This window comes from Phascolarctos cinereus, unplaced genomic scaffold, assembly GCF_003287225.1.
Source record: "Phascolarctos cinereus isolate Bilbo 61053 unplaced genomic scaffold, phaCin_HiC Scaffold_2;HRSCAF=192, whole genome shotgun sequence".
Lineage (NCBI taxonomy): Eukaryota > Metazoa > Chordata > Mammalia > Diprotodontia > Phascolarctidae > Phascolarctos > Phascolarctos cinereus.
Window position 1 is genome coordinate 150,392,438 of NW_027555625.1, and position 9,663 is coordinate 150,402,100.

General features: G+C 38.4%; 1 pseudogene; it reads right to left on the reverse strand.

The window, feature by feature from the left end:
- Positions 1 to 2,188: 2,188 nt before the first annotated feature.
- LOC110210445 (adenylate kinase isoenzyme 6 pseudogene) lies at positions 2,189 to 9,548 on the reverse strand (annotated as a pseudogene).
- Positions 9,549 to 9,663: the final 115 nt, after the last annotated feature.

The window sequence follows — 9,663 nt, forward strand, 5'->3', positions numbered from 1 at the left end:
ATATGCAGACTATATATACAAGAAGGAAGGAGTGGGAGTAGCAGGTGACACTTGAGACCTCCTTTTCATCAGAACTAGTGAAAGGAAGATATATATATATATACATATATATATATTCACACACACATACATATATATACACACATACATATACATTTATATATATACACACACGTACATATGTGTGTGTATGTATATACATATATATGCATGTGTGTATAGGTATCTATGTACACACATATACATATATACATGTACAACTGGGCATAGAAATACATTTCACTCAACAGGGAAACAGGAGGGAAAAGAGAGAAGGGAAAATAAGAGGGAGGGCAAATTAAGGGAGGGATTAGTCCTAAACTAAACAAGCTCTAACTAAAGAGATGTATTAACTAGAGAAGGGTTTAAGAGTTAAGAAAAGATAAGAACACCTGTGATTGGGAAAGGGAAAGAAAAGAGGACAAGGGAACAGAAATAGAGGGTTTAGACAAAGATGAATATGTCATTCTCTAATCCAGGAAAGATGTAGTTATGCTGTCCTAACCTCTTAGATTGTATATCAGCTCTCCTGCTAAGGACACTGAATCCTATGAATGCTAGGCTGAAAAAAGGCTATGTATTAAGAGTTAATAATCACCCAAAATCTATTAAAATGAGTTTTTCAAATGTTCTGTTCAGATCCTTAATTTCTTTCTTATCTTTCTCTTAGATTCTTCAAAGTCTGAAAGAGGTATAATTTAGTCAGATGAGTATTGTCTAGGTTGAATTATAATTGTTACATTTCCTTTAAGTACTCAGATGCTATGCTGTTTGGTACATATATATATACATATTTAATATTAGTAGTTTTATTAACACTGGGACCATTAAGCATAATGTAGTTTCTGTTAGTCACATTCTTTTTTATTAAAAAGGCATCCAGAAAGCCACTGTGGTTGTTTCCTCTCTGCCAGTATCTTCTGCACTATGATTGTTTGTATTTCCCATATGGCGCCTGAGATATCCTTTCAACCCCAGAAGTGGTTTGACAGATCCAGATTTAACAATGGCAAAGTAAATGTGGCTTTTTGAGCCACATTTGGATGGTTTCCTCGTTCTTTTCACTCTGAGAAGTGTTTTGTGCCTAACTAAGCTTCAAGTTGCCTAGGATCTTAGTTTTGTCAGTCAAAACCTTTAGTGTCATTCTGGGCCCACTCAAAAGGTCAATGACAAACATATACATCCTTGATAACACCTTGAGTCATTCATCATATGAATCTTTCCAGTTTTTTTTTTTTTTTGCAACAGCTTATAAAAAGCTTTAGACATTTTATGGGGTCCCAGGGGGTTTATATGGATTACCTCCTTCCAAAATCATGTGTAACACATTATCTCACTTGTAATATTAAATATTAAAAGTATGAGTTTCTTTAATCCAGAGTCACACAGCTAGTAAATCACTGTGCTGCTTAGCCTCCTATCAAATAAAAGAAAGTAAAGACCCTGACAAAAATGAAAGCAGCAATGAGAAAAATTAAATTATAACCATGGTTCCCTTCACACCATAACTAATGCCAGGTCCATCAGTCACTGTATATATGTAACTGGATAGTTTAGTGTAAGGAGTGCTAAAGTTCAAAATAAGTTGAATTAGGGCAAAGAAAGCTAAGGACAACAAAAAATCTAGGATTTTTGTTATATGTGTGTATGTGATATAACTAGGACTGTTACAAGGGATACATGAAACAATCAAATACAGGAGGCAAAGCTGCTTAACTCCTATTTTTCTTGTTTGCTGTCAAGAATTATCTTTTTTTTAATAGCTTTATCCTTAGACTCTTTTATTTCTAAGTCAGCAGTTCTTCCTAGCCTTCATTTTCTTTTTCATGTCAAGTAGTAAAGATTTCCACCTATTTTTCTCAAATTTGCTTATTCTTATTTATAAATGAGAATGCTAAATATTCCTAAATTTAAAAAGGCCTTAATATCTTATTCATTGTATTTGGGGGTTTTCAGTTTTCTCATGGAGAAAAAAAGTTAATTTAGTCATAACTCAACTTTATATATCGTCCACCTGCTACTTCTACAACACAAGCCTGATAGGAAAATTTGGTGTATGTTGTCTTAATTTCTACTGCATGGGGAAGGAGAAATCATCAAGAAAATCTTTAACCATCATGTGGAAAGTCCAACGCTTTGCCCTCAAGGTTCAGTTATTATCTTTTGTCCACTGCTCAATCCATTTCATTATCTAATCTAAATTACTCTCTAGTTCTTCTGGTACTTTGCTGGGCAGCCAGTGTACTATTTCATGGTTGTAGGAGGCCATGGCTTCTTCATAAAGAATTTGGAAAATTTCACACTGAATATTCTCCTGCAGTTTCTATGCACTGTATCCCCTCTTTTCAAGTCTTGTATATAATACAGAATTATCTGTTTGAAGCACAAAAACTATATGAAACCATCATTCAAGGACACAGCCATGGTAATCAACAATAACTCCACCTTCTTTCATTTTATTTTCTAACTCATCAACTACTCTGTCTTCATCCAAAATAAGACGTTCATATTCTTCATCAGAGTCATTGTATAACTGTCCTTCTTGTGCTAAATCACCCACATTAATGGATGTCATTCCTGTTCTTGATGCAAATTCTTTACCTAATGTGGTCTTTCCAACCCCTTGTGTACCCGTGAGCAGAATGTTAGGCAGCCTCGTGGTTGGGGTGGTGCCAGCTCGGCCTCAGTGGCCCACTCTCCGTGAGAGAATAGCAGGTAGAGGCTAGGCAGGAGTTGAGGAGACGGGCAAGAATTATCTTTTAATAAGAAAGCATACATGGCTAATAGAGTATTGACGTCCATGGCAAATAATATTTTAGAAAAAGCACCTAGTTGTCCTTGATGAGTTGGGGCCCCTAGTACAGATGAACTACATCTGAGAGTACTGAAGGAACTGGAAGACTTGATTCTGAGCTACTAGTATAGGTAATGATCTGTGAAAGACGGTCAGTAGGAGAGAGAAGCTCAAAAAGACTGGAAAAGGGCAGTCCCCACCCCCAAACACACACAGACACCCAAAAGTAGATTCAACAAACTCTACACCGGTGAGTTTGTTTAAATTTCTGGCAAAATTCTAGACCTCATCTGAGTCTGGCCAGATAGGGCAGTGCCTCTTTCCCCACAAAGCTAGAGTATAACTGATAGATGCATGAATGTAGCCCCAGACAAAAGACCTCCATAAACCTATGTGTGCATTCGTACTTAGCACATTTGTTTGTGATCGGAATACTGAAAAAATTCCTAGACTCGGCTTACTCCAAAGGGTTTCTTACCTTGGATGCCTGTTGGGGGTCTGTGGATAGATTTAATAATAAAATAGGGGCAGCTAGGTGGTGCTGTGGATAGAGCACTGGCCCTGGAATCAAGAGGATCTGAGTTCAAATGTGGCCTCAGACATTTACTAGGTATGTGACCCAGGGCAAGTCACTTAACTCCAATTGCTTCCAAAAAAAAAGAACAAAATGGTTAGCATTTGTAGAGTGTTTTGAGGTTTACAAAGTGCTTTGCAAATATCTCATTCTATCCTTATAACAACTGTGAGAGGTAGGTTACTATTATTATCTCTGTTTTATACATGAGGAATCTGAGACAGAGTTGTAAAGTGATTTGCCCAAAGATACACAGCTAGTTAAGTGTCTGGAGCTGTATTTGAACTATAGTCTTCCTAACACCAGGTCGAGGGCTTTATCTATTGCTAATTTAGCTGCTAACATCAGGGTGTCTTTGAACTGGAGAAAAGAATATATCTTACTAACCTCTAACCGAAATCCAATATTTCTTTCAATTATGAATTTAAGCAATATATGTTACTTATTCTGAAAAGAGGTCTGTAGGTTTCACTGAACTGCCAAAGGAAGTCAAGTCACAGAAAAAAGGTTAAGAATCCCTGCTCTAAAGTTTGGTGAATACAAGAAAGATTCTTATTCCTTTTGAGCCCTCCTAAGTGTTACAGTGCTAACACCTAAGCAGCTAAACCCTAGCCTGTAATTCTGTGGACAGGCATTGTCCTGAAACTACCAAGTGTTCTTTTTTCTCTCTCAGGGATCAGGACAGCTAAAAAATAAAATGCCCAGCAGTACTAATTTGCACATGAATACTGGTATCACTGTGTTTAAAAAAATAAACAAAAAAACCCTTGCTTTATACTTTGGTGTCCAGTATCCAAAATTCTTGATGGTCATCCAGGCACAGTTCAAGATTTCATTCTTCAGGGCACAGCCCAGTGTAAGGCAACCAGAACCAGAACTATATAATTATAGTTAACAATAGATCTGATTATGGTGAAGGAAGGAGAGGTAGAGTTGCCTTATGTAGTAATTGACTACTATGAACCCTAATACTCCAAAATTCATGAGTATTCATGATAATTTATCCTGCCTGAAGATCCATGGTTCAACAACTATGGCTTGCTAACGATGGTCCAGATACTAGAAGTCTTTAATTTTATATGAAGCTCTCCTTTCCTCCAACAAACAATTCATTTCCTTCGTTCTCTGTCAGATATCATATCTTTCGAACTCCTCTATTATCCTAACACACGAGGCCTTGTACATACATTCAAATGTTTCTCTCCCAATGTTTACCATGCCATGTGTGATCTGAGTATTTTCAAAGAATTTGTGATTTAAAAAAAAGTCATATTATTGAGTGGCTCCAGGAATAGGCTAGAAATGTCACAGAAAACACATTTTTTTCACATTTGTTAATTGATAAACTTTTTAAAGACAGATGTTTAGTGATATTGAATTGAATTAGTGGACCCTCAAAATGGAGTTGAAAAAAGTGGATGCAGCCCTCCTAACTTTTTCATCTTGAAAGACAAGTCCCTTAATGTTTGTTTCAAATAACTTTTCACAGTTATCTCCTCCTCTCATTCCCCTTGTAATCTCCCAATTTCCCACCTGTGATAGAATTGTTTTTCTTCCTACCTTGCCATAAATTATCTGCTATAATAAGCAGAATTTTTCTGCTATCTTGTGCCACCAACAACTGCTTGTGTTATCTAGAGCAGGAGTAATCTGCTTTAAAACATTTATCTATTCCAATTTGCCCCAATGCTGTCATTTCAGTGACAAGTCAACAGAAATTAAAATTCTAGGGGCAGCTAGGTGGGGCAGTGAATAGAGCACTGGCCCTGGATTCAGGAGGACCTGGGTTCAAATCCGGCCTCAGACACATAACACTTATTAGCTGTGTGACCCTGGGCAAGTCACTTAACCCCATTGCCTAGGCAAAAAAAAAGAAAAGAAAAGAAAAGAAATTAAAATTCCAATGTAAAATCTGCCAAGCTTACTTCAAGGGCTCAGTGAACAGCTTACCTACCTGTATGATCTCAGAATTCCATAATTATTGCCAGGTAAATACTGAAAATGTCCAAACATTTCAAAATTCTGAGGTGAAAATAGATGCAAGTCAGAATCTCCATGGGTACGTATGGAAACACCCATTTTCTGCATTAAAATTACTAATGTAACTAACTGGATGGGCATTGAGAGTGACATAATTGAGAGGATATCCTAATGATCCTATGCTTACTTTTATGCTCGTGGCTGGGCTAGAATAAAATAAGATGATAAGACATTATGGCTACTGAAATAATCTCCCCATCAAATACAGATTCACTCCACAGAGGTTTTTTTTTCCCCTTTAAGCTCAATGGATAGTTACTACTTAAGTTATCCCTAGAAGTTAAAATTTAACAGTACCTAGTTTTGCTTTACAAAGAACCCCTAACCCCTTCTACACTTAAGACTTAAGATTAGAAGCAAAAGCATAAGCAATCTTCTTACTAGGGAGGGTCTATTAGGCCATGAAATTTAAACAGTATTATGAAAAAGACCAATTATTTACACTGTTAATTTAGGTTTAACAATTTTGAGTCTGAAGGAGACTACAGAATCTTTTAAGTATTAGAGGGGAATTACTTGAAAATTATGGGTCTAGTCTAGGCTTCCTATACTGGTTCTTGCTGTTTGGCTGACTCACAAAAGGAGTTCCTTAAAATTACTTTAGTGAAGCCTACAATAAGGAAGTCGAAACTATGACAGAAAAGAACACTTGAGATTCTGTAAATATCTCTTTTGCTACACATATTGCCCCTTCCTCATCTCTTTTCAGATACCACAGATAAAGTTGAGCTCCATACTAGAGTACCAAGATTTCTCAGATTACATAAGGGACTGCAGAGGATGACTTGAGTACCCTTGAAGTGCCTACTTTCTGCTCAGCTGTAAAAATCTTAAGAAGGAAGCTATAAGAATTTTAAAGGAGATTATCAGCAGCTTCTTTGGGGGTCAGGGCTCTCACAACTACCTATTTCATTTATATAAAGGAACAGGCTTAGAGCTAAGCCTGGGGAATTAAGAGTTTACCCCTATAAACACATTTTTCTTTATCTCCTACCCACAGCAAGTGTCTTGCACATAACATGGGTTTTGTAAACGTTTGCTGCCTTTCTCTATCCAAGAAACAGATGAGCTCATTTCATGCCTACTTTAACCATGAAAAGCAAGTCACCTAATTCGAGGGTCTAGAGTTTACTTCACAAAAAGATAATGAAGATTAGCCATACCAGATCTAAAACTGTATTATAAGGTAGCAATCATCAAAACTATTTGGGGGGCAGCTAGGTGGTGTAGCAGATAGAGCACCGGCCCTGAAGTCAGGAGGACCTGAGTTCAAATCTGCCTTCAGACCAAATACTTGACACTAGCTGTGTGACCCTGGGCAAGTCACTTAACCCCAATTGCCTAAAAAAAAATCCCTATTTGGTACTAGCTAAGAAATAGAGTAGTGGATCAATGGAATAGGATAGGTATACAAGGTACAGTAGTCAATGACTATAGTAATCTACTGTTTGATAAACCCAAAGACTCCAACTTCTGGGATAAGAACTTACTATTTAACAATAACTGCTGGGAAAACTTGAAAATAGTATGGCAGAAACTAGGCGTAGACCAACATGTTACACAGTATACCAGGATAAGATAAAAATGTGTACATGATTTAGACATAAAGGTTGATACCATAAGCAAATTAGGAGACCAAAGAATAGTTTACCAGTCAGAACCATGGAGACGGGAAGAATTTATGACCAAATTTATGACCAAACATTATGAGAACATTATGAAATTTAATATGGATAATTTTGATTATATTAAATTAAAAAGGTTTTGTACAAACAAAGCCAATGCAACCAACATTAGAAGGGAAGCAGAAAGCTGGGAAACAATTTTTACAGCTAGTATCTCTGATAAAGGCCTCATTTCTAAAATGTATAGAGAACTGAGTCAAATTTATAAAAATACAAGTCGTTCCCCATTTGATAAATGGTCAAAGGATATGAACAGGCAGTTTTCAGATGAAGAAATTAAAGCTATCTATAGTCATAAGAAAAAATGCTCTAAATCATTATTGATCAGAGAAATGCAAATTAAAACAACTTTGAGGTACCACCTCACACCTATCAGATTGGCTACTATGACAAAAAAAATGATAAATGTTGGAGAAGATGTGGGAAAATTGGAATACTAATACATCGTTGGTGGAGTTGTAAACTGATCCAGCCATTCTGGAGAGCAGTTTGGAACTATGCCCAAAGGGCTATAAAAATGTGCATACCCTTTGACCAGCAATAGCACTTCTAGGTCTGTATCCCAAAGAGATCATAAGAATGGGAAACGGACACACATGTACAAAAAATATTTATAGCAGCTCTTTTTGTGGTAGAAAAGAATTGGAAATTGAAGGGATGCTCATCAATTGGGGGAATGGCTGAACAAGTTGTAGTATATGAATGTAATGAATACAATTGTACTATAAAAAATGATGAGCAGGCAGACTTCAGAAAAACCTGGAAAGACTTATATGAACAGATGCAGAGTGAAATGAGCAGAACCAGGAGAACATCATACATAGTAACAGTTACATTGTGAGATGACTAACTTTGATAGACTTATCTCTTCTTAGCAACACAAGGATATAAGACAACTCCAAAAGACTCACAGTGGAAAATGCTGTCCACATCCTAAAAAAGAACTATGGAGTCTGAATGCAAATCGAAGCATATAATAATTTTTTTTGTTTCTTCTTTCTCATGATTTCTTCCATGGTTCTAATTCTTCTTTACAAGACTAATGTGAAAATAGCTTTAATATGAATGTCTACAGAGAGCCTGTATCAGATTGCAAGAAGTCTTGGGGTGGGTGGAGGGGAAGGAGGGAGAAGAAAAATTTGGAACTCAAAATCTTATAAAAGTGGATGTTGAAAACTATCTTTATATGAAATTAGAAAAAAATACTATTAAGGAAAAAAAAGATAATTGTTGCATGCTAGGGGTGCTAGGAACCCTGAAATTCAAGAGCAAAAGGTGTAGGTTAAGCCTTCTTTCAGTCAGATACAAGGTTTATTGTTTCACCAACAGAAGCAGAGGAAAGCTCAAGAACTAGTGCCCTTGGTAGGTGAGACTGACATCTTTTATAAGGGAAAAAGATTTTGTAGTGTGTGGGACAGCTATCCTTATTTCCCAAATTAAACTCAGAGGCTCCTTGAGGTAGAAAGCAGAAAGGAATTTATTACTTTCTCATGAGAAAGTGTACTGCCCCTAGTCGCCATTGCAGGCCAGGAGAGTCCGAGTTGGGAGTCCCACCCTTGGCTTTTTATCCCCTAACTCGATGCCCCCTCCCACTCTCTCTTACCCCTTTCTCCTTTAACTGGGTACTCAGGGCGTACATTCTAAACGTGGCAGCTAATACCTAGTATATGTAAACATGCCCATGTTTGGACTAGATGCATATGTGTACTGGGAAGTAGGAGCTACCAGGCAACCGAGCTCCCCCACCCATGCTGACCGTGGTGCTGGAGAAAGAGAAACTTATGGGGGGGAGGAATGGAAAACTCAAGGCTTTCTGGAGGAACAAAACAGGCCTGTGGGAACTGCACTGAAGTCCCACTCTCTCACACTCAGGCAGAGTGCAGGAGAGAGATAGGAGCGTAGCACGGAGGTAAGAGTGTAGCAGGGAGACACTAATGAGGGAACTTCACTGTGAGCCATCCCTCACAGTAGGAAGATTTGAATGGGATCTAGGAGTGCCCACCAGCTGGGATGACCAGGAGGTAAGGGGGAAGTGGCCAGGTGATCCAGAGGTAACAGCCAATGAAGGGCTGGGCTAGGCTAGAGGTAACCGAGAATTGGAGACTGGGGCAGGGTCAAAACCACAACGCAAGGACATCTGAAAGGGTTATAGCCTCAGGCAACCCCCAGCCAAGTGGGAAAGGTCAAGGGAAATTGGGGGGGCAGGGCCCATATCGTAAATAATGGAGATATTAGAATCAGTGAGAAGGAAAAAAAAGACCTAGCAGGGGACAAAGGAGGGCACCAGAGCTATTTACCCACGGTGGGTGGGTTTGGCGCCTTCTGGCCCTGCCACCAGCACCGAGGTCCGTGAAACCCTGCTGGGCAGCAGAAAGCCCACGGCTCCCCTTACCCACCAGCACTCAGCGCCCCACATTCATAAGCAACGCTTGTCCAGGGTCTCCCAAGCGTCCCCTCCACGGCAGAAATAACCCACCCACAGCACGGATCACGCCATTTGCTCCAATCGCGTGATTCCTCACGGCTTTTAC